Source organism: Bubalus bubalis, chromosome 1 (genome assembly GCF_019923935.1).
Source record: "Bubalus bubalis isolate 160015118507 breed Murrah chromosome 1, NDDB_SH_1, whole genome shotgun sequence".
NCBI classification, from domain to species: Eukaryota; Metazoa; Chordata; class Mammalia; order Artiodactyla; family Bovidae; genus Bubalus; species Bubalus bubalis.
In genome coordinates this window covers 134,751,117-134,776,184 of record NC_059157.1, presented here as the reverse complement: position 1 = coordinate 134,776,184, position 25,068 = coordinate 134,751,117, and positions in this window count along the sequence as shown.

Genomic DNA, 25,068 nt, shown 5'->3' with positions numbered 1-25,068 from the left:
TGCATATGCTGGGATTTAATTCTGGGCTGTCTATTTTGTCTAGGTGTCTATTGTGGTGGGAGTACCATACTGTTTTTATTATCATGACTCTATAATATGGTTTGAAATCTGGATGCATAATATCTCTAACTTTGTTCTTTTTTCTTAGAATTGCTTTAGTTATTCAGGATCTTTTGTGGTTCTACACAAATGTTAGGATTGTCTCTTCTATTTTTGTGAAGAATGCCTTTGTTATTTTGATGGGAATGTTGGTGAATCTGAAGATGACATTTAAACAGTATTATTTCATCTGATTCAGGGACAGAGGATGTCTTTCCATTTGTTTATGTCTTCTTTGATTTCTTTCAGAAGTTTTGTAGTTTCCATTGTAGAGAGAGATGGATAGTTTTTCACTGTACATGACTGACTCCTTTTAGTGGGCTAGAGCTGCTTGCAAGAGCTGGCTACCCAGCTACGGGTCAGGTTTGTCAGCCTTCATTCTGTGTGGCTGCTTCTCCCAGTGGAATGAGAGCAGAAGTGATGTAGTTACACATAGACCCAGGTGGTTAAGAAGTAGAAAGCGTCTTCATGATTTCTGCTCCTGTGTATAGAGAATCCAGCACAGGAAACCATGATGGTCCTTGGGAATGGAATCATATGCTGAGAGGAGTCAGTTCCAGAAATACCACCTAGGGGATAGTCACCTCTCCTTGAAGAGCACCCAATTTATAGGATTGAGAAATAAACCTGTAAAGTGTCAAACATCTAGGAGTTGAGAATATCTGTTACTGCAATTCGGAGAAGGCAATGGCACCCCACTCCAGTACTCTTGCCTGGAAAAATCCCTTGGACGGAGGGGCCCGGTGGGCTTCAGTCCATGGGGTTGCTAAGAGTCAGACGCAACTGAGCTACTTCACTTTCACTTTTCACTTTCATGCATTGGAGAAGGAAATGGCAACCCACTCCAGTGTTCTTGCCTGGAGAATCCCAGGGACGGGGGAGCCTGGTGGGCTGCCGTCTATGGGGTCGCACAGAGTCAGACACGACTGAAGCGACTTAGCAGCAGCAGCAGCAGCACTTACTGCAATTAGCATTCTGCACCTCATCCTGTCGGCTTAGTACAAATCACAAACCTAAGCACTTTAGGTGACACCAAGATGAGTCAGAAGCATCCAGAAGTTTGAAGGAAGGAATGCAAACAATTGTAAGACAGTGAAAGTGAAAGTCACTCAGTCGTGTCCAACTCTTTGTGACTCCATGGCCTATACAGTCCATGTAATTCTCTAGGCCAGAATACTGGAGTGGGTAGCCTTTCCCTTCTCCAGGGGATCTTCCCAACTCAGGGACCAAACCCAGGTCTCCTGAATTGCAGGTGGATTCTTTACCAGCTGAGTCACAAGGGAAGCCCAAAGCAGATTTTAATCATTTAGAATTTTAATAAGACTCTTCGAATTGCAAGTGACAGGCATCCAATCTAAACTAGCTTTATCAAAGAGGGAATTTATTAGCAGAATATTAATATTACTGATAAAAAGATTGAAAAACCAACAAGGATATAATTGTTTCCTGGAAGAAACTGGGACCAGAGACTTACATGCTGCTAATACTCATTCCTTATAGATCAGTTATGGCCAGAGGAGCAAAGCTGTGGAAGAAATGGTAGCTCCTGTGGATACCACAGGACTAGTTGGGGGGCTGGGAGACCAATACTCAGAAGTAAAGAAAGGCTCTTTTATTTTCAGAAGAAAGGAATATGTATTTAGCAGACAAAATAATTGGTTTCCTCTACAGATGGAGTAATTATTTGCAAATGCACCTTTTTTTTGGTTTTGTTTAGTGTATTTTGCATTGTTAACATTTCCTGTTTTTATGACTAGCTCTTGAGCTTGAATTAGATCTTTCCTTTTTGTTCCTCTGCCTTCCCCCATGTCCAGGACTGTCTTGTATATAATAGGAATTAAACAATTATTTTTTTATTGGTTGAGAAAATGTAATTAGAGAAGTACAGTGGATTTGGGTCTCTGTATGTTGTCTTGATGCAGACACTCCCTTTTCTTCACCAAATCCTGCTCCTCTACATGAAATTGCAACTCTAGCTAGCAGTGGTTTCTGAACATGCTTTGTAAGTATCCACTTCTGATATGTTCTCCCTATTCTTGCTTCCCTTGGGAACCTAGCCTCCTCCTCCCAACCAGTCTAAAGTCCACCACCCACACCTGATCAGATACAGGGCAAATACCACCCCGCTGTGAGGCCTTCCCAGCCCGTCACATGACACAGAGGTTTTTCTTCCTCTGAACTCCTCACTCTACTGTCTATTAACTGGTGACCATGTCTTCTTGCATTGTCCTTGTGTAGTTTCACACTGTCACATTTTGTGAACAATTAACATTTTAAAATAATTAAACATATTATTTAAATTTTGATTTTATTTTCCAACTAGATTGTGAATTCTTTGAAGAATAGGAACAATCTCTCATGCCCTCTATAGTGGTTGATGAAATAGCTTAAATGGTAGGCTTCTGATAAATCTTTGCAAACAGATTGAATTAATTTATTTTCAGTTTCAAGGCTGTTATCCCATATACAGCACAGCTAAGAGTCTGCAAATATTCACATGAATACAGTGCTTTTTAAAATGAATATTTTTTCCTTTCATTTTTAAATTAAAGGGCTCTGCCAAATGGTTGAGTCGAACATATCAGCGCTCTATTATTATTATTATCTTTTCATTTCTTTAAGATACAACCCTTAGGGATAATGAAACCTATTGCACAGAGTGAAACCAGTCAGGCTGCTTATTGACTTTGCAGAGAAGCAGTTTCTATAAAATTGTAAATGGTAATCATTAATTAGACTGCTTTTCCTACATTGGCCTGTGTAGTGGTGGATGGTATATGTGGTAATCTGAATGTGATATGTATGAAAAGCACAGGATGTGTGAAAGAAGGTGAGAAAAAGCTGGGCTGCAGAAGATGAAAAGCTACTACAGCTTCTGAGAGGATGCAGTATGTGAAGATTAGACAATACCTCGACTCTGAAGGCGGGTAGAGCAGGCTGGGCGCTTTAAATAATTTTAAACAGTTTCCTTCACTGTTTCCTTACCCTCAGCCGCACCACACCATTTGCTTCTAGCATTCGGCCCAAGGTCTTGTGCTTTCTGGAATCTCTCTGCTGCCCTCGTTGGCTTCTTTTCAGTCATGATTGTCCCTTATTTGCAAATGACACAAAGATTAGAGACGGTTTCTTATTTTGTGGCTTTTTTTAAAATAAATTTATGAAAAGGCTCTATCTGCTGTTGAAATAAACAACTCTTGGATTTAGAGACATATCTGCTCTCAACTTCTCAAAAATTATTCTCATTAATTGCTCAAAATGTACTATAACATGGAGTTTGATATTTGAGGAATTCATAGACTAATGAAAGGTTAAAAAAAGAAATGACTTTAGAGTCTATCTTGTTCACATCCCCTGTTTTAAAAATTAAAAAATTCCAATTCTATGTAGAAAAAGGGCAAAAAAAAAAAAAAAAAAGAGAAAGTAGAGTGCAACACTAACAACCACACGTTTACAACTGAAGCACACATCTTAAACTTGAAATTCAATTTAAAATTTATGTTACCAATCCAACAAGTAAAAATAGTGGCCCAGGTATATTTGTGGTATTGTCCTACATTTTAGTTTGCTTGGTTTGTTAGTCAGAAAGTAAGCAGGTGAAATCTCCAGTTACAGGGACTGTGAGTTCAGACTCCTTGTGGAATGTGGCTTTAGTATGTTAATGGCCTGGCCCACCCAGATCTGGGGCGGAATGGCCGTAACATCCCCTCTCTTGGATTTTCTGTCTCACTGCACTGAAAACCAGCCTATTTTAACTTATTTAAAAATTATAATTCTACATTTTCTATTCAAAATATTATAGCTATTTAATTTCAGGAGATATGCTTTTCAAAGTTCCCACCATTGTTGTTGCTGTCTAGTCCCTAGGTCATGTCTGACTCTTTTGCAACCCCATGAACTCTAGCCTGCCAGGCTCCTCTGTTCATGGGATTTCCTAGGCAACAATATTGGAGTGGGTTGCCATTTCCTTCTCCAGGGGATCTTCCCGACTCAAGGATGTAACCCAGGTCTCCAGCATTGGCAGGTGATTTTTTTTTTTTTTTTTTTTTAACCACTGAGCCACCTGGGAAGCCCCAGGAAAGCACTAGAAGATATTAACTGCATATAGTTGGTGCTGATATGATGATACGAACCACCACATCTTGTTTTTCTTTTCCAGCAAGAGTAGTTAACATTTATTGAATTTTTAGCATAAGCCAAGTTGTTTGCTTATGTCAGTCATCAGAGTGATTCCAGGGAGTGAGGTGCTGGTTATTTTTTCCATTTTATTGATGCTGAAACTAAGGCTTAGAGAGGTTACCCAGTTCATTAGGTTTGAATCCAGACTGACACCAAGCCCACCTACTATTATGCTATAGTAATTTTTTAGACAAAGCTCTGTTCGGGTAAGGAGACTATCACCCTTGTTTCTAACCCCAGAGCACACGAAATAGAGCACAGGCACTCAAGGGATGTTCTGTCCTTCTGGGTGCCCCGGGATGAAAAGGAGAGTAGAATTAGGTATGTAGATGATTGTCCCTTTTGAGTTGTGACTTTCTTTGTCAGTTCTACCCCTGAGAACTGGTGCTCTGGGAGTCACCATGGAAACTCAGGGTCCAGCTCCAGCTTCTCTCTGCTATTCAAATCTAGATAAGGACAAGGGGTCACCCTTGTAAATGATTAATGTGTTTCCACTTGAAAAGTATTTTCCCATTTGCTGCCATTACTTCCCTGCCAAGTAAATGTGTATAGTAGAGTGCCTGAATTTTTCAGGTTAGCCAAATATTCTGTCCTGTTTTCCCCTCATAGTCCTCAAAGGTCAATAGTTTAGCATTCAAACTATTATCTTAAGGATTGACTAAAGGCAGTCCCAGAAGCTATGCAAAAATCCTCTGTGATATGGAATCTAGAAAAATGGTATTGATAAACCTATTTGAAGGGAAGGAATGGAGACACAGAGGCAGAGGACAGACTTGCAGACACAGTGGGGGAAGGAGACAGTGGATGAATGGAGAGGGTGGCTTCAGCATATATACAGTATCCTGTGTAAAACAGATAGCTGGTGGGAAGCTGCTACGTAACACAGGGAGTGTTGCCTGGTGCTCTGTGATGACCTAGAGGGGTGGGGTGGGGGAGGAGAGGGAGGCTCAAGGGGGAGGAGAGGGAGGCTCAAGAGGGAGGGGATCTATGTATAATTATGGCTAGCTCGCATTGTTGTATGGCAGAAACCAACACAACATTGTAAAGCAATTTTCCTCCAATTAAAAAATTAAGTCCTCTATGACAGATGAGGTTTTGATTTTTGGTTTGGAAAATATGTGCTTAGAGAAGCAGCCTTCACACATTCTTCTCTAGACTTGGCTCTTTAGTCTGAGTTGCAGGAACCCCTGTTTCATTGCAGTTTCAAGTTCACATCCAGATGTGTCTGGTGCCATGGTCAGTTCCCCCATAGCTGTGGTGCCTGGCAAGCAGGTTGTAGCTCATTGGCGTATCTCTCTGGGGAATGGGTGTTTTATTTATAGGCAGTGGGAGTTCACGGTGAAGAACAAAGTCTCAGTGGTTGCATTTTCTTTCTCATGGTATTGATAAATAAAGCCCAGCATTCCCTTCCAAACAGTGTTTCCAGAACCTGAACTCATGTATTCAGTAAGTGGACCAGGTTCTTCCTCAGCGCCAGTGCCTTCTTTTATAGACTCTCTTAATTAGGCTATTTCAGGGTAATGAGATGTCTGTGCCTGTCAGCTGAGGGAGCCAACAACTCTGCTTCCATTCACTGCAGAGAAACAAACTCAGGGGCAGCTGGGAGTGAGATTTGAAGGCAGTGCCAGCCCCACCTGATCTGCCTCTGCCAGGGCCCAACAGGTGGGATGAGGAGTGTGGTATCCTGGTTCTCTTTTGCTCTTCCCTCCAAGAGCGGGTCCATGGGAAGTCTGGTGGGATAGATGTCTACTCATCATCCCTAACACTAACACATGTTCACAATGGTCTATACATTTTGCCTTGACCCTTTGACGTTTGCCTCATTCAGTATTTCTAGGGGTCCTATGAAGGAGGGCCTGTTACTATTCCAGTTTGGAAAGGAGGCAGTCGAAGCACAGAGGGGCTCAGTGACTTGCTGCAGGTCACAGGGCTGGGAAAGTGGCAGTGCTGAGATTTGATCTCAGTTGGTGTGAGAGAGAGAGCTCCTTTGTTCCCTGGGTCCCAGGGAACTCTGCAGGGCCTGACCCACTGGGTGTGGTCCTTATGCCATTTCAAAGGGAGATGTAAGCTGTTCCAGGAAGACAAAGGACTAAGGGTGTTCCCTGCACTGTATTCTGTGGCATGAATTCTCACGGTGCACTTCCCAGCCCCACGCAGTCCAACCGTGCAGGAGGTCCCCTCTTCCCGGCTGCTCTGGGCCAGGCCACAGCCTCCAGCAGAGAACTGAAACCAGGCTGCCTCTGAAAATAGAGGCCGTGGGCAAAGAGGTGGCGGGTTCCTTTCCTTGCTGAGTGGGCACAGTGCCAACTCCTCCTAAAAGAACTTTCCTGTCTTCTTCTTGACCCAGCAGGAGAGGACAGCTGAGTCTCCAGGCAATTCTTCACTGCCTTTGAACACTGAGTCCTGTTCTAGAGAGATGAGAGGCTGCACATTTATGTTGGGGTGAACTCTGAAAGGTCAGCCTGCCCTTTTTAGAATAAAAATCTTGCTTTTTACCTCATGCGTTGTCCCACTGGCCTTGTGTGTATTTGTATGTGAAGAGTAGGCTAAAAGAAGAAACACCAGAAACCTCATTTAGAGTTTTGGATAACATTTGGAGTTAGGTTTGTCTGTTGAAAGAATGCTTGATATGGGATGGTCAAAAACAGGATGACTCTCCTGTTCTGACTTTGAGGTAACTTTTTCTTGGTCAGTGGGCAGCGGCTTTTCCCCATCAGGTGGGACTGAAGAAAGCACAGGGCATGCATTTCTCTGAGAGTGTTCTGAGACGTCTGTCTGTCCATGGGGGAGCTTCCCTTTTGCAAAGTTTTGCTCCATTCACTGGAGGACAAGCCACAGGGTTTCTGCAGGCCTACCTGAGTAACACAGTTGTACAAAAGGTGCATCTTATGTTGGGGAAAGATAGCAGCCTTGTTCCCACAGCTCTATAAAACTCAATGCTCCAGATGGCCACCCTGCCTCACTCCTTCAGAGCAGAGGCAACCCCCAGATTCAGGGTCATGGCAAAGCCATGTCTCAGAGTGTCCCTGTACCACGGCAGTCATGATCCGGGGGTCCTGTTAGATATATATTTATGTATATATTTGTGTACATAGCTGTGTATGTATGCATACACACTATATATACATATATACACATACATAAGAAATACATCTGAAAGAACTAGGTTCTATGTTTATGTTAATAGTACCAGAATGGGTAACAGCTATTTTCCTTTATGAATGGGTTGTGAGAAGAAAAACTACCAATGAAACTCATAAAAGAAGGACTGAGAATGGTGTTTTCAATTTCCTTGGTGTAAAGTCATTTCCCCCAGATTAAATTGTCTGTCACTACCTTCCTGGCTGGTTTCTCTCAGATTAGATTTCTTGGAGTCCTCTCGAATTCATTTCTGTGTTTTGGATGCTTTATTAACTGTATATGGCTGACACTTAATTTTATTGATAGAATTTGGTAAACATTAACAGATTACATGCTTCCCTTCTCCCTTCCCCTCATCCCACATGACTCCTCTCTGCTTTCCCCACCTTGGCCCCAGAGACAAGAACACTTATTACTTTGTTTTATAGTCATCCTGAAAATAGGCACCAGCTCCCGTGTGTGTAGCATACAGAATTCTAATGAGCACAGAGCCAGCTCTTCAGTCCTCCACTCTGATTTGAGCAGGGTGATGTCAACCTGTCTAGGAAGTATTGAATTGATCTTAAAATTGCTTTCAGGGTGAGTAAATTGGTGGGACCATGCGTTACCCTCAGGCTGCCCTACACTCAGTCACAATTCCCTGTTTATCTGAAGACCAGAATTATTAGAAACCATCTGAATAGATGCCCTTCAAAATATAAGTTGAGGGAATGTTGGTTTTGTCTTAAGCCTCAATTTTATAAGTTGCCATTATCTTCAGTTTAAAATTGTCAAACATATTTAGCTTCCAGTTTGAGTATTTTCTTTCTAATTCTAGGATTTGATTCATTTACTAAAACCGGGAATTGCTCTTTTGAATCATCTCTTCTATCCCTCCCTCTTTCCAGCATCTTCCTCCTACATGTTTCTTGGAGTACATTTTGGTGCTTCAACATAAAGAGCACTATATAATGTTTTCTTTGATTCCCATTCTGCCATGCAAAATGAAAAGCCCTAGCATCCAGTATGTGAAAAACTGACATTGTGAGCTATTTGTAAAAGCAGGCTATATTCAGCAAGACACTGTCTTGCTGAATATCAAAGCCAGATAAACTCTCTCCATACCAAAAAACCAAGGACAATGACAATGAAAATTCCAACCCCAATACATCACCAAATGCATGACAACTCTTCCTTCAACTCTCTAAAATATGGTTAGGTTTTTAGATTGCTACTGCTAAACCGTTTGCTTTTCTTCTTGCAATCTTCTTTCCAACTTGCTAGTTTAGCTAGTGATTAATGAGTTAATTAGTAAAGATTTAGAAAGTTCTTTGAAGAATAAACATACTATTTACTGTGAACCTGCCTTTTATAACATTAGATTAAAGCCACTTTAAGCTACTTTCAAAAACCAAAAACTGAAACCTTTAAAATTTAACTACAGTGACTTCAGAAATTTTATTAACCTTTTAAATACCTAACTCCAGTAACTCATCTGGACTTCCCAGGTGGTGCAGTGGTAAAGAATTCTCCTGCCGATGCAGAAGATCGAAGAGACATGGGTTCGATCCCTGGGTTGGGAAGATCCCCTGAAGGAGAAAATGGCAACCCACTCCAGTATTCTTGTCTGGGAGATCCCATGGACAGAGGAGCCTGGGGGATACAGTCCATGGGGTTGCAAAGAGTCAGACATGACTGAGCACACAGCACACATACATTTGCACTTAGGATTACCTTTCACTCAATCTCAGTAACTCAAGGTTTTGATTTTTTGGTTTTTAGTTGATTGGACCCTTTCTGCTGGAGAAAATTCCCAGCACATATTCTTTAACAATGACCATTAATTACTATAAGTATTCCTGAGATCACCCTCCTCCCACTGAAGCAAATCTGACTACTTAATACTTTGTTAAGCCCTATGAGGTATACAAGAAAATAAATGCTTTATTATTTGTCCCCAAAGAGCTTATAGTACACATATTTCAAAACAGTAATTCATAATATAAGACAGAATTTGATGTGTCAAATGAATGGTGTAAAAAAATTGATGTCCTGGGAGTTGTTCAGTCGCTAAATCGTGTCCAACTCTTTATGACCCCATGGACTGCAGCATGCCAGGCTTCCCTGTCCTTCACTATCTCCTGGAGTTTGCTCAAATTTATGTCATTGAGTCAGTCAAGCTATCTAACCATCTCATCCTCTGCTGCTCCATTCCCCTCCTGCTCTCAATCTTTCCCAGCATTAGGGTCTTTTCCAATGAGTTGGCTCTTTGCATCTGGTAGCTGAAATATTGGAGTTTCAGTTTCAGCATCAGTCCTTCCAATAAATATTTAGGGTTGATTTCCTTTAAGATTGACTGATTTGATCTCCTCACACTCCAAGGAATTCTCAACAGTCTTCTCCAGCACCACAATTTAAAAGCATCAACTCTTTGGTGCTCAGCCTTCTTTATAATCCAACTCTCACATTGGCACATGACTACTGGAAAAACCATAGCTTTGACTATATGGACTTTTGTCAGAAAAATTATATATCTCTGCTTTTTAATATGCTGTCTAGGTTCGTCATAACTTTCCTTCCAAGGAGCAAGTGTCTTTTAATTTCATCACTCCAGTCATCATCTGCAGTGATTTTGGAGCCCTAGAAAATAAAATCTGGGAGTAGGGAGAAAGATCTTTTTTTGTGTGGGTTGCTTTGTTTCCCAAAGGAACTCAACAGAGGCAGGACTTTGAGTTGGTCTTGGAAGGACTCAGTCTTTGTGGAAGTGGAGCTTATTCCAGGCTAAAGGAGAGCTGACAATAACAAAGGTACTCCTGACACATGCTTAGGAGTTAGTGCATAGATGGGCCTGACTTGAAGGCTGGTTCATTCAAGTAAGAATAAGTTTGGAAAAAACATCCAAGTAGAGAATATCTCAAGATACAGGCTGAGGAAAATTGTGTTTAACTTTGTTGTTGTTGTTGTTCAGTTGCTAAGTCCTGTCTGACACTTTGCAACCCTGTGGACTATAGCATGCCAGGCTTCTCTGTTCTTCACTGTCTCATGGAGCTTGCTGAAACTCATGTCCATTGAGTCGGTGATGCTATCCAACCATCTCATTCTCTGTCATCCCATTCTCCTCTTGCCTTCAATCTTTCCCAGCATCAGGATCTTTTCCAGTGAGTCAGCTCTTCACATCGGGTGGCCAAAGTATTGGAGCTTCAGCTTCAGCATTAGTCCCTTCAATGAATGTTCAGGATTGATTTCCTTTAGGATTAATTGGTTTGATCTCTTTGCAGTCCAAGGGACTCTCAAGAATCTTCTCCAATATTGCAGTTCCAAAGCATCAATTCTTCAGTGCTCAGCCTTCTTTATGGTTCAACTCTTGTATCCATGCATGACTACTGGAAAAACTATTCTTTGACTATACGGACCTTTGTTGACACAGTACTGTCTCTGCTTTTTAATATACTGTCTAAGTTTGTCATAGCTTTTCTTCCAAGGAGCAAGCGTCTTTTAATTTCATGGCTGTAGTTACCATCTGCAGTGATTTAAAACAGTCTCTCACTATTTCCATTGTTTCCCATCTATTTGCCATGAAATGATTGGACTGGATGCCATTATCTTCATTTTCTGAATGTTGAGTTTTAAGCCAGCTTTTTCATTCTCCTCTTTCACCTCATACCTAGAGTTTTTAAGCAAAGAAATTATTAAATCCTTTATTTCACCACTTTGAAAGTGGTGGAAAAGTAAATCTTATCTGTAAAATAATTAGTCAACCCAGAGTATAGGATACAATCCAGAGTATAGGACTTATACCAGTTTGGAACAAAAGGGAAATTAAAACTCAAACTGTGCCTGGAGTGGGTGTAGCATGTTCTTGTTCCTCCTCCCTTTCCAGTAATTATAAGGTGGTGACTTTGAGGGGTTCCTAAATCTTTCAGAATGCCCTCCACATAGCAGTGTTCAATATCTGGGGATGGGTATATGAATAAATAGCTATTTTGTTGGTGAACATAATAAGATGATCAAGAGCCATCATGTAAAACCTGGAAAGAAATTGCCTTTATATAACTTACTTTCTGTTTCATTAGGGATTAACTCATTTTTATCTACATTTGATGTGAGGCTAGACAAGAAAGCAGATCCTTTTTATTCTGCATTTAAAAGGTAAATGAAGAGCACAGAGTAAACAAATGAAAGCAAACAGAAAACCAAGTTAAACCAAACAAAAGCCTGACATGTCCTACATGTTAACAAACCGAAATAATATATTGTTGATTGGTTGTCCCTTGGGAGAAAAAGTAGCTAAACAACCTCTTGAAGAAGGACATTTAAATGTTTTCCAGGTGGCTTTTATTCTGTCAGAACCCATTATGCTGAATGGGGATACATATTTACAGGCTGCTAATATCCAGCTGATAAGAAACCATATCTGAATTATTTCTAAGTGTCCTGGGAGCCCAGAGGCAGCTAAAAGCATCTCTGCTCATATGTCACTTTCAATCAATTGCAGCTGTTACCTGAGTTGTCATTTACCCATAATCAAGAACTAGGACTTGAACCTGAATCAAGCTTCAATTTTCTTGCACTTGAAATTCTCAAAACAGTCAAAAACTAAATGTAGTCAGTATTAGTTATATGATAACTTGCCTTTTAAGAGTACTAGATAATTCAGCAGTAAATTTTGGAATAAATACTCAAGACCCAAAATGATTTCTAATCTTGAGTAGTAGTTTTATTATTTGTCTCTTTTCTGCAAATATGGGTTTTCTTTCAATGAAGATTTCATTTCTGGTATAATTACTAAGATCAGAGTTTGTGTATTGTTGTCATATATAAGGGGTTTAGTAAAGTCAGGGGGCATGGATTAAATCTTACTTTATTTGCTTAATATTAAATATCATTTATTTTTATTACATAGGTTTCTTCTGAAGAACAAAACCCTGGAGTTGCCTTTAGGAACTCAGGGCAGTTAAGCCATGTAACCTCTCTGATTTTCAGGTTTTGCATCTAGTCTATAAAATAAAGGATTGAACTAAATGATAGCTAAGACCTATTATATTACTAATTCTATTATTATTTATGATCCTGTGATTTCAGCTGGTTTCCATCATAACTGGTGGCTACCTCTAGAAGTTCAAACCTGAAGGGAGGTAGTGCATTTGCATTCATTCATTCATCAGCCATAGAACTTGGGATTCAACGTGGCAAAGCCTGCTTACAGGCACATTATATGATTCCTCTTTTGCAGCCATTCGCCCCATCTGTTTACAGTGGTTGTTCTCAAAAAGGTGGTCCCTGGACCAGCACTGTTAGTATCATGTGGGGACTTGCTATTAATAAAGACACAGATTCTGAGGTGCTGTCCCAGACCTACTGAATCAGGAACTCTGGAGTTAAAGCCCAGCTATCTGGGTTTTAACAAGTCCTCTAAGTGTTGCTGTTGCATGTTATTTTATTTTATTTTATTTTTCATGTTAAAATTTGATGACCTGCAGTTAAAATTGTAGGTTCAAACTCTGAGGTGTTAATTCTGTACCCTGACCCTACCTCACATTATTATTATAAATTCTTCCATTATTTATCAGATTGGAAGAAATGCTTAGCTGGCTCAGCTCTATTGCAACTTGCAGATCTTGAACTGTTCATTTAGATTGAGGTGTTTTTCAGCACTCTTCAAAGGCATCTGTTGTTCTAATTCCCAGCTCTATACAAATGAAATTCTGTCTTTTCTGACTCCTCAGTATACCCTGTCTTTGCTTAGACCTATTTCCTTAATGTACACTTCACTCATCTGTGTTCTTTCCCATCTCCATTTCTTGGCTCATACTATTTTCTCCTGGAATAAATTCTGGATTTTCTCTCTGCTGCTGCTGCTAAGTTGCTTCAGTTGTGTCCGACTCTGTGTGACCCCAGAGACAACAGCCCACCAGGTTCCTCTGTCCCTGGGATTCTCCAGGCAAGAACACTGGAGTGGGTTGCCATTTCCTTCTCCCATGCATGAAAGTGAAAAGTCAAAGGGAAGTTGCTCAGTCGTGTCTGACTCCCAGCGACCCCATGGACTGCAGCCTATCAGGCTCCTCCATCCATGGGATTTGCCAGGCAAGAGTACTGGAGTGGGTTGCCATTGCCTTCTCCAGGATTTTCTCTCTACCAATCCAAATTGGTCTAAACTTGCAGATAATTACTATCTCTAAGAAGCTTTTCCTTAATCTCACCCTATAGACACTCCTCCCATTAAAATAAAAAAATTCTGTCTCTTGAATACCCTTAAATGTATCATCTAGAACAGCATTCCTCAAATGGAGTAATACAACTCAGTCACCTGAAAGAGGTTTTTAAAAGTATAAATTCCTATGCACCCCTACCACTGACCTACTGAATCAGAATCTCCTGGGTGAAGGTTTTTACCCAACAACCTTTAGCCAGGTTCTTAGGAAATCCACATGCAGCTAGAAAAGGTGTTCAGAAATCACTGACCTAGAAGAGGGGCTGGGACACCAGTTCTGGTAAATATTTTGGGCTGATGAGCCATACAATCTCTCACAATTATGAATCCACCATCAATCTCAACACAACTGTTACAGTACAAAAGCAGTCATAGATGATATTTAAACAAATGGGTACAACTTTATTTACAAAAAATATGGTCCAGGGGCTATAGTTTTCTGATCCCTGAGCTAGACATTTAATTTAGCAAAAATGAACTACAACATCTAAACTGTTACTCTACACTCAGTAGGTACTTTTGGGAAGAACTAATAATAATAAATAAAGGAATCCAAAGTAATGTACTTAGTGGACCATTTTAAATTTGAATGAGACAATTATTGCAAAGTAATGCTCCTAGATGATCTTGACTAAAATCATGCTGACATATGGAAACTCTTGGTGGTCTAGGGAGAGGGAAGCATGGAGTATACATCTGAATTCTAATTAAGCCTGATCATTTCTTGGTTTTCCATCTATAAATTATATTCTACCTAATTGACTTCCTGACAAAGGTTTGGTTAAAGAGTAATTTGTTTAATGTTTTGAAAATGCTACATAGATGCTGAGTTTTATTGCAGAACAAGGTTTCTAAGGAAGAACCAAGAATTAGCAGCTCTAAATGCCCAACCCCCACCCTTTTTTTTTTTTTTTCTGATTCCTGACAAAAGCTTTAGTTAAATGTCTCCTGGAAAGTGGCACTTTGCCCCCAACTCAAATGTCACTCTGCTCTCCCATTTTACTCAGGAAAACCTCAAATACATTGTGTGGGTGATACTGAAAGACGTCAGGATCAAAGTGTATTTAAAGTTGCTAAGAGGAAGCAGATGTTCGTTTTAGCTGGGCAAAAGATCCTCCGAGTTTCCAGTGAAATATAAACTTCTTGAAGGCCCCGTGGGATCTATGCCTTAAAATGTCATGGTTTTGTTTACGCCTCCCATATGCAAAGCAGTGGTGAGATGTGTTGTTCTGGGAGAGATAGAGGGAAGTTAATGAGCTGGAAACAATAAGGAACTCTATACTTGGAAAAAAATTGGAACGGATGTTGTCCTTAAAAAAAAAATAGAACAAGATTAGAATAGTCATTTCCCTCAATTCTGCTTTACATTTATACATATTTTTAAACATCTATCTCTGAATTATTCTGGTTGGCTGGAATACCAATTAGTTTTCTTTAATACTTTTGCTCTCATCTTTTTCCAAATAGAATAAGAAGTTTTTTCTTATCCTTTAGAGATTATACCTTTCTCAGTATAGTTGGTAACCAAGAGATAGTTGCAAAGAAAAGAATAGTTGGTGGCTTTTAAGCTTCAGCTGAAGCCAAAGTATGAAACGAATGCTTTGAAGAGTGATCTGAATGCAGACAATTATAATTTTCAGCCAGAAAAGATGCCCAGAGACTTGTATTTTTTCCTGATCACAGGGCATCAGGTAAAATGCTGTGGTAAAATGCTAAACAAATGTAATATTTTGTGTATTGTATTTTCTTAAACACTTGAGAAGAAGGTAAGCCAAGGAGGATGAGGGATCCTCCAAGGTACAAGACCAGCCTAAAGCTGAGAAGGGAAGAGGGGAAGCAACTGCAGTGTTTTTGGTTCCTGAATTGCTTTAGAATCATTTCTATGTTAAGGCCACTGTTGTGAGTGGTGAGCTTGTTTTTTCTATTTACTCTTTCTGGGTAAATCAATGAGGGATTAATTGGTCAAAATTGAAATGCAACTATAATGTCTATGCTGCTAAGCATATAATTAATGAACTTGGTTTTCTATACATTTTGATGAAGTTTGTTAATTTAGTCCTAGATCCTGGTGCCATCATTGGGAACTAAGACAGATATGAATAGGCTAGGAAGGAAGACTACAGCTTTTTCTAGGGCATTTATCTGAGTGATTGTAAGGAAGCCTGGCTGGTCTTCATTTTGTAAGGCAGAGGGAGGAAAGAACATCTATTACATTTGAGTGATACAAAGACATCTTACACTATAAGCAGCTCACTTCTAGGAACCAGATCTTAATCACATTCTCATGCCCAGACCTGGCAGAGAGAAGAACACTGTGAAGGTTCTTTGCTGGAAGAATGCCTACCACGTATTAAGGCACAGAGTAGAATTAAAAGCCCATCTGTGAAATAGTAATGACAGTTACTGGCCTGTCTTTACATCTCATCTCAAGGAAATGGATGAATTATTTCACCTTGTTAAGTGCCATAGAGTCAAGATGCAATAGAGCTGGAAGGTACCCTCATTATTCCAGTTTTGTAGATGAAGGAATTGAGATTCAAAAAAGAAAAATTTTCCCTGAACACCATTTTGGTTGTGGTTCTCACAAACATTTATGTAGAGCTTGTCCATTTGCACAGTTTATTTTCATTGCTTCTGTTTGATCCCATTAACAACCCTGCCATATACAGCAGTTCCACTGCACCCATGAGTGCCACGATTGGTTCGATCTACAAGTGTGAAGATACCAAGGGATGACTGTATGTTGCCATTTTATTAAGGGACTTACTGATTTGAGTATCTCAGTCTAACTCATCTGGAACCACTTCCCTAGACACAGAGGGACTTGTATACTGTTACAATAATAAATTCACCTTATAGATGAGAACACTGGGCTTTAGGGAGATGAAGTGAAGCATCATTTTTGCCTTCTCCCTCTCTTCATTCCTTGAATCTACTCAATCATTTAATCCAGTGGAGACTAACTCTTAAATATTGCTGGAGTCTTCTCATGTTTGCGTATTCCCACTACCCCTGCTATAGAACAAAGCACCTTACATTTTCCTCTTGATGACAGTGACGGCTCATTATTCACCTGCTTGATACCAGGTTTGACCCTGACGCCAACCCTATTTCCTGAATATTCTAAAACAAAGATAAGATCACATTACTGCTCGTTTTAAAACTTTGAGTAAATCCCAGAGTGCATGTCATTAATGCATGACAGAAATTTCCTTTAGATCCTCTGCCTATGTATTTTGCCGCAGCACTTACACATCCTGTTCTTGTTCTCCTCTTCCTTGTCTATAGGCCGTTTCCTGTTTCATAGTTCTCAATGGGTCAGCTGATAACGGGAGAGCAGGACAGGGAACACCTCTTTCAACTTGCAGATGCATTCGTTGAATTCACTTAAATGTCTGTTAGCTAGCCTTGTGCCAGATATTTTGGTAGACACTCAACAAAGTTTTCCTGAATGAATGGTTGATTGAAAGATGGATTCCTTTGCTTCTGCTGCTGCTGCTAAGTCGCTTCAGTCGTGTCCGACTCTGTGTGACCCCATAGACAGCAGCCCAGTCCCCCGTCCCTGGGATTCTCCAGGCAAGAACACTGGAGTGGGTTGCCATTTCCTTCTCCAATGCATGAAAGTGAAAAGTGAAAGTGAAGTCGTGCCGTCGTGTCCGACTCTTCACGACCCCATGGACTGCAGCCTACCAGGCTCCTCCGTCCATGGGATTTTCCAGGCAAGAGTACTGGAGTGGGTTGCCATTGCCTTCTCCGATGGATTCCTTTAGTTCCATTCAAAGCCAAATTTTCAATATCTTTATTTACTGATGGCAAGAAGTATGATTTACTTTCCCCAGAATTCTTGACATGTAATGTGATCAAAATGGAGGTTTCATTTGGGGATTTTTTCCTCTAAATCTTTTCTAATAATCTTTAATCAGTTTGTACTTTGTAGATATTAGGTTGGCCATCTCTTGTAGAATATACGTATGAGTGTATATGTGTATATATATATATATATACACAGTTGTGTCCAGTTGTGTCTGACTCTTGTGATCCCATGGACTGCAGCATGCCAGGCTTCTCCATGCCTCACCATCTCCTGGTTTGCCCAAGTTCTTGTCCATTGTATCGATGATGCCATCCAGTCATCTCATCCTCTGATACCCTCTTCTCCTTATGCCCTCAATCTTTACCAGCATCAGGGACTTTTCCAGTGAGTTGGCTATTCACATCAGATGACCAAAATACTGGAGCTTCAGCTTCAGCATCAGTCCTTCCAATGAATATTCAGGGTTGATTTCCTTTAGGATTGACTGGTTTGATCTCCTTGCTGTCCAAGGGACTCTCAGGAGTCTTCTGCACACAGTTCAAAGGCATCAATTCTTTGGTGCTGGACCTTCTTTAGTGTCCAGCTCTAACACCTGTATGTGATTACTGGGAAAACCGTATCCTTGACTATATGGACCTTTGTCCGTATAGAGTCTGGCAGAGTGATGACTCTGCTTTGCAACACACTGACTAGATTTGTCATAGCTTTCCTGCCACAAAGCAATCATCTTCTGATTTCATGGCTGCAGTCACCATTCACAGTGATTCTAGAGCCTAAGAAGAGGAAATCTGTCACTGCTTCCACCTTTTCCCCTTCTATTTGCCATGAAGTCATGGGGTTGCAAAGAGTCAGACACGACTGAGCAACTTCACTTTGACTTTTCCCTTTCATGCATTAGAGAAGGAAATGGCAACCCACTCCAGTGTTCTTGCCTGGAGAATCCCAGGGACGGGGGAGCCTGGTGGGCTGCCGTCTCTGGGGTCGCACAGAGTCGGACACTACTGAAGTGACTTAGCAGCAGCAGCAATGGGGTTGGATGCCATGATCTTGTGTTTTTTTTTTTTTTTTTTTTAATATTTAGTCTTAAGCCAGATTCTTCACTCTCCTCCTTCACTCTCATCAAAAAGTTCTTTAGTTCCTCTTTGCTTTCTGCCATTAGAGTGGTGTCATCCGCATATCTGAGGTTGTTGATGTTTCTCCTGCCTATCTTGATTCCAGCTTGTAATTCATCCAGCCTTGACATTTCTCATGATGTGGTTAGCGTGTAAGTTAAATAAACAGGGTGATAACAGACAGCCCTTTTGTACTCCTTTCTCAATCCTCAGCCAGTCACTTGTTCCATACAGGGTTCTAACTGTTGCTTCTTGACCCACATACAGGTTTCTCAGGAGACAGGTAAGATGGTCTGGTATTCTCATCTCTTTAAGAGCTTTCCACAGTTTGTTATGACTCACACAGTCAAAGGCTTTAACTTAGACAATGAAACAGAGGTAGATGTTTTGCTTTCTCTTGCTTTCTCTATGATCCAGCAGATGTTGGCAATTTGATTTCTGGTTCCTCTGCCTTTTCTAAACCCACCTTGGACATCTGGAAATTTTTGGCTCAAGTAATGCTAAAGCCTAGCATGCAAGATTTTAAGCATGACCTTAATAGCATGGGAGATGAGTACAATTGTCTGATGGTTTGCACATTCTTTAGTACTGCCCTTCTTGGGAATTGGAGCACAACGCAGTGATCCATGAAGGGGCTATATATATATATATATATGTATATATCCCTTAATAATTTTACTTTTAATGGTATTTAATGAATATACTATTAATACTACTGATTTATTAAATCTGGTTAAGTTGTGAACTTGTATGAATTAACAGTAGATAGGATTTTTATTTGAATTTTACAGATGTTACTTCTATTTTGAAATATGAAACATTTTAATATATATCTGTGTTATGTTGCAAATGAAGATTTCATTTCATCCATTATTTGAGATGTGAAAAGAAGGACACCTTTTTTATTAGCCTTCTATCTTATCATGTTAATATGGACATTTACTTTTAGCAGTGATTACTGAGTTCTTCTTTCTGGTGAGTGTATTAACAAGTGTGTCAGTATTTTTCTCCTTTAATCTTCAGGATATGGGCCTATTAATTTCTTAATTGACCTCCAATGTGCTTGAAAATTAGGAATAATAAACACATACAAATTAATGCCTGTTTATATTGAACAGAAAAATATTTTGGATTGAACAGACTTTTGGCTTGTATATTGTTCATATAATTTGTTCAATTTTTTTACATTAGCTTTTTAAAACAAAGGCATGAAAAATTTGCATATGTAAATTATGAGAAGTATTTTTTCCTTACTGATCTTATACCTTTGATTTTATTTTATCTACTCTTTGGTTGGCATTGATATGCCTTTTATTAGCACTTTTCTTTTCACTTCCAAAATGTTGGCCAGCTATGCTAGGTTTGAATATTCCCCTTTTGATGGTGCTCTTAAAGCTAATGGAGGTGAGAGTGTCAGGGAAGGAGGAGGAAGGTATCCTTGGAGGGTTAACTTGGAGGACATGACCCAACCAGCTGAGTTGGTTCAGAGTTGGGCACAATTGTGCATATCAGCCTGGACCCTCTTGATACCTGAGGGGGTGTCTCTTGGATTGGGATGAGGCTGTGAAGAACAGATGATAGCAAATCTGGGTATGGAGCCTACACCTGATGCAGATGGTATATTGTATGAGGTAGCGTGCAGTATTAAAACAGAATCCAAGGATCAAGAAGTGTGGCTCATTGTCTTGATGAGTCATAGCATAAGTGGCAACTTCTAGTCTTATGTGTGCCCTGTTAGTTCTTGAGCTAATTCTGACAGAACAAAGGGTATTTTGTTACAGCTACCTCCCCCTTGGCCACCTGCCGCCCAGGTTAAGTGATTTCTATAATCGAAGTCTGTTGACCTAGCTGTGCCTGACCTGTGACACTGGTCCTTTGGGATGCCTGCAGTGCAACCTCTAACCTGCTCACCACCTGCACCAGCTCTGAAGTACAGCCTGTGAGGCGCATGCCCTGAGTGACAGCACTTCCTACCATGCCCTACTCCACACCATGTTTGCCTGGCTGACCCTTGTTGTCTTTCTGCCTAAGGTTGCATTGCTGAATCCTAATTTATTTACCAAACACCACGTCAGAACCATGTAGTTTTCTGTAGCACACCATTAGCCCCAGATGTTTATTGGGGTGCTAACATATGTAGACCACTCCCCCAGGATGATGGCTGCTGACTGGGTCTGTCTCCCACTACACCTTTCAGACAACCCAGTACTCAAATACTGGGTCTTGTCCCTTTCGATCTTCTTACCTTCACCCAGAGCTTGTTGCTGCAATAGGGTCAGTTACCCTAGTTCCCGCTCTAAGTGATTAGTTGTCTCTGCCAGCTCCTCCTAACTTCCTTCCTCCCATATTCCTAAATATTCGTTATGACTCCTGCCCAAGTTACCTTAAATTCTGAAGGTTCTAAAACCCGATTAGTGTGCTTGATTTGTCCATTGATTTGTAGGTGACAAATATATGTCAAATGGATTTGTCCCCAGAGGGCAGAAAATAATGTTCTAGAAGCAAAGAAACCTTTGGGAGCCTTAGGCATGCATGAAGTTTTCAGTAGCCCATGAGCTTTGTAATCTTACTTTTAATGTACTTGTTTTTCTTACCTATCATAAGATTGCTGCCATCAAAAGCCTTGTTGTTATTATGTGTCAGGGCTTTAAAAACTCTGATACATAATTACTCTGGTTAGCAGCAGAGTAGAGTCATAGTCCAAACAGATAAATTAAGCACAAGGCCCTTGGATGTGAGGTCATGCCTCATGTGTCACAGGCTGTCTATAAAGCCCCTGTCTGAAAGTGGGTAGAGGTGGTCTGAGATGTAATGACTTGTGCCTGTGTATAATGGGCCCCACAAATGATACCAGGGCTGGAGGATGACCAGGCAACCAGATTGTGCCACTGTTCTGAGTGGAATAACATCTGAGGGGGTTCAGGAGGTAAGGTGAATTAGGTCACTGGGAAAATACAAGCAAGAGGTGAGTGACTTGGAAGTTTCAGGTGAACACTAAAGATCAGAGAATACACATTTGATTACTGGAGGTGCTTTAGGTTGTATTTTTTTTTTTAATTTTGCTCTTAACTTTGCTATCAAATTATCCCAACAGATGAAATTAAGAAAGTGAAGTGATTTTTTTTTCTAATTTAGATTATCCAAAAGTGAATTCCAAGAATCAGCTGTGTCAGTGTCCCCCACAAAAATGCACATTTTCATGCCCCACCTGAGACCTGCTGAATAAGACTATGAAGGATGGCATCTGTGGATCTGTCCTGATCCTGTATACTCTGAAATTTGAGAATTATTTAGGACCATTTCATTTCGTCCCATCAGGGCAAGTTTCTGAGAACCTTGTGTATATATCAAGTAGAATGGGCTCTATTTAGAACAAGAAGCCAGTGACATAGTTTTCAATCATTTGGGAGTATGGGGAAATGATTTTACTCCATAAATGTACTTTTGACCATCAGAGATTAGAATAAGCTTAGGTCTACTGTGAGGAGGGCATGGACAGACAGGTAGGGAGAGGGGATGATAGAAGATCTGGGAGCATCCTGAGGAGCCAGAAAGACTCAGAAGGGTCTTAGGAATCAGTTCAGTTCAGTTCAGTTGCTCAGTTGTGTCCAACTCTTTGTGACCCCATGAACCCCATGAACCCCATGAACCGCACACCAGGCCTCCCTGTCCATCACCAACTCCCGGCATTTACCCAAACTCATGTCCTTTGAGTCAGTGATACCATCCAACCGTCTCATCCTCTGTCGTCCCCTTCTCCTCCCACCCTCAACCCTTCCCAGCATCTGGGTCTTTTCAAATGAGTCAGCTCTTTGCATCAGGTGGCCAAAGTATTGGAGTTTCAGCTTCAACATCAGAAAGACACCCAAACTGGTATTTATCTTCTGGGTTTCTATTTGTTAGGGCTTGCAAGTGGTGAACCCTAAAATAGCTTGCCTGGGTTTAAATTTAACTTACCACCTCAGAATTTTTTGAGGGTTGTATGGAGCTACTCCACCAGAAATTATTGTCTATGAACTTCCTCATCAAAGGATTCAAATTCACTAGAATCTGAGGGTTGGAAAGAAAATAGAACCAAATAAGGTGGGATCCAGGGTCTGAAAACAGGGTTATGGTTCCACTGGTTGACAGAAAGGAATTTCATGTAGCTGAGGAATAATTATCTAGATATGTAGAGTGCAGTATGGTAGTTACTAGCTAGTAGTAGCAGTTAAACTTATTAAAATTAAGTAATAATAAAATTTCAGTTCATTAAGTCACACTAGCACATTTCAAGTACTCAGTAGCCATGCCTGGCTATCTCATTGGATAGTGTAGATATAGAACATTTCCATCATTGTAGAAAATTCTGTTGCACAGCCCTAATCTAGATGAAGTAGTTTTGGTGGGGATGGGAAGAAGGAATGTTTTGATCTGCTGCAAGTGACTAGCTAGTACAGGGTGGAGAATGTGGACCAGTGAAACCAAGGTAGCCCAAGTGTAGAAAGGATAGTCTAATTCTCGGTGAACCAGGTTTGGCTACTCTCAACCTGGAAAGCCTGAGCATCTATATAGTGTCATTCCAGTTTGTATCTGGGCCAGTTCCCAGGGTGAATTCTGATGCTGTTCTGATTCTATTGAAAATCTTCTTTGTTGTCTGAAAAAGGTAATGCAGAGGGGTAGGGGAGGCCATCAGGGAAGAGTGCCTGTTAATGAATCAGTCGGCTTGCCCTGTTAAGTTGCTAATCAGGAACCGACTGGACTTTCCCATTTTGGTTGGACAAGCTAAGTCCCTCCAGAGGTCCATGTAAATGCTAATCTATCCAAAGAATGCAGATTTGGAAGGGACTAGGGAAGAAGGCAGGCACTTACCTCATTCAAGCAACCCAGATAATACAGGTTCTGAGACTGAGTTGGGCTTAGTCAGCCAAATCCACCAAAATTCAAGGGAAGAAAGAATCCCAGGGCAGTTGGATCAGCCAGAATTCTCTCCAGTGATGATGAGTATGTGGAAAGAAGAGTGAAACAAGAGGGTAAACCAGATGTTTTTAGAGAAAATAGCTCTCTTTGTTTTTGTTCAGTTTCCAGGACTCTAATATGAGTACATTTGAAAGGAGCTGTGCTTGGGAAGGGGTGTAGCACCAGAGAGTCAAAGCCAGCTTTTCCCCAGATAACTACAACCTTTTCTTCACAGGCCAAGCCTGTCTGACAGTCTCATTCTGTATGAGTTCCTTCCCAGGAGACTCTTCAGTTCCTGAAGCAAACAGACTCCTGGCAGTCCACCGTTCCAGGCAGCCAGACATGGCTGAATATTAGTGGCAAACGATGTAGCTGGAACTCCTGCTGTGATAAGATTCACTGGCAGCCTATCACATGCCAGGAACCTTCAGGGATATTATTTAGTTGATTCCTCATAATGAACCTATGAGAGAGGAATCATAATCTCCATTCCACAAAGAACCAAACTGAGGTTTCCAGAAGTCAGATAATTTGCTTGAGGTTCCTGAACTATACTAGTGGATAGAAGATTTGAACCCAAGTATATTTGATATCAAAGCCCACCCGCATTTCTGCTACCAAACTACATTATCAGTTGGACCTAATAGTTAGTCCTTAAAGTTTGAGGCCTAGCTCTTCTCATTGTAGCATTTTGCTTTTGAAGAAAGGAGGGATTTTAGAGGGGCAAGATATGATGATTAATTTTATATGTCAATTTGACTAGATCAGTTTGGTCAGACACTATTTTGGGTGTTTCTGCCAAGGATGAGATAAACATTTTAATTAGTAAAGCAAATTGTTCTCTATAATATGGTGGACTTTGTCTAATCACTTGAAGGTCTTAATAGAACAAAAGGAATGACTTTCCTGAGCAAGAGGGAATTCTCCAGCAGACTGCCTTCACACTTTATCTGAAACATCAGCTCTCTGGGTCTCCAGCCTGCTGGCTCACATGGCAGATTTGGACTTTCTAGCTTCAAGGAAACGGCAACCCACTCCAGTGTTCTTGCCTGGAGAATCCCAGGGACGGGGGAGCCTGGTGGGCTGCCGTCTATGGGATCGCACAGAGTCGGACATGACTAAAGTGACTTAGCAGCAGCAGCTTCTATAATCATATGTACCTATTCTTTAAAATAAATCAATTTATATATATATATTCATAGCTTATTGATTCTCTTCCTCTGGAGAATCCTGACTAATACACAAGGGATAGAGGGAGAGTGAGGCTTCCCCGTATGAAACAAAATTCAGGAGGCTGGGTCTCGACAGGCACCCCTACCTTAGTTTTAGTTATTATAAATACTCCCCAAAGCACTTAAAATTAAATTTTTATACATTTAGAAATTAAAAGGAATGCATAGAAATAATTTCAAATGGAAACCAAGTATGAATCTCTTTTGCCTAGGCCTCTGTCTTTTCCCACATGGAAGATTCAGAATTTCAGGAGGTTAACCTAAATTTATATAGCTGAAATTGACAGTGATTCTGCAAGCCAAAGAATGATCTTATTTTGTGAGTGAAGTATAGACGTTCAATAAAAATTCAACATATGAGAGAGC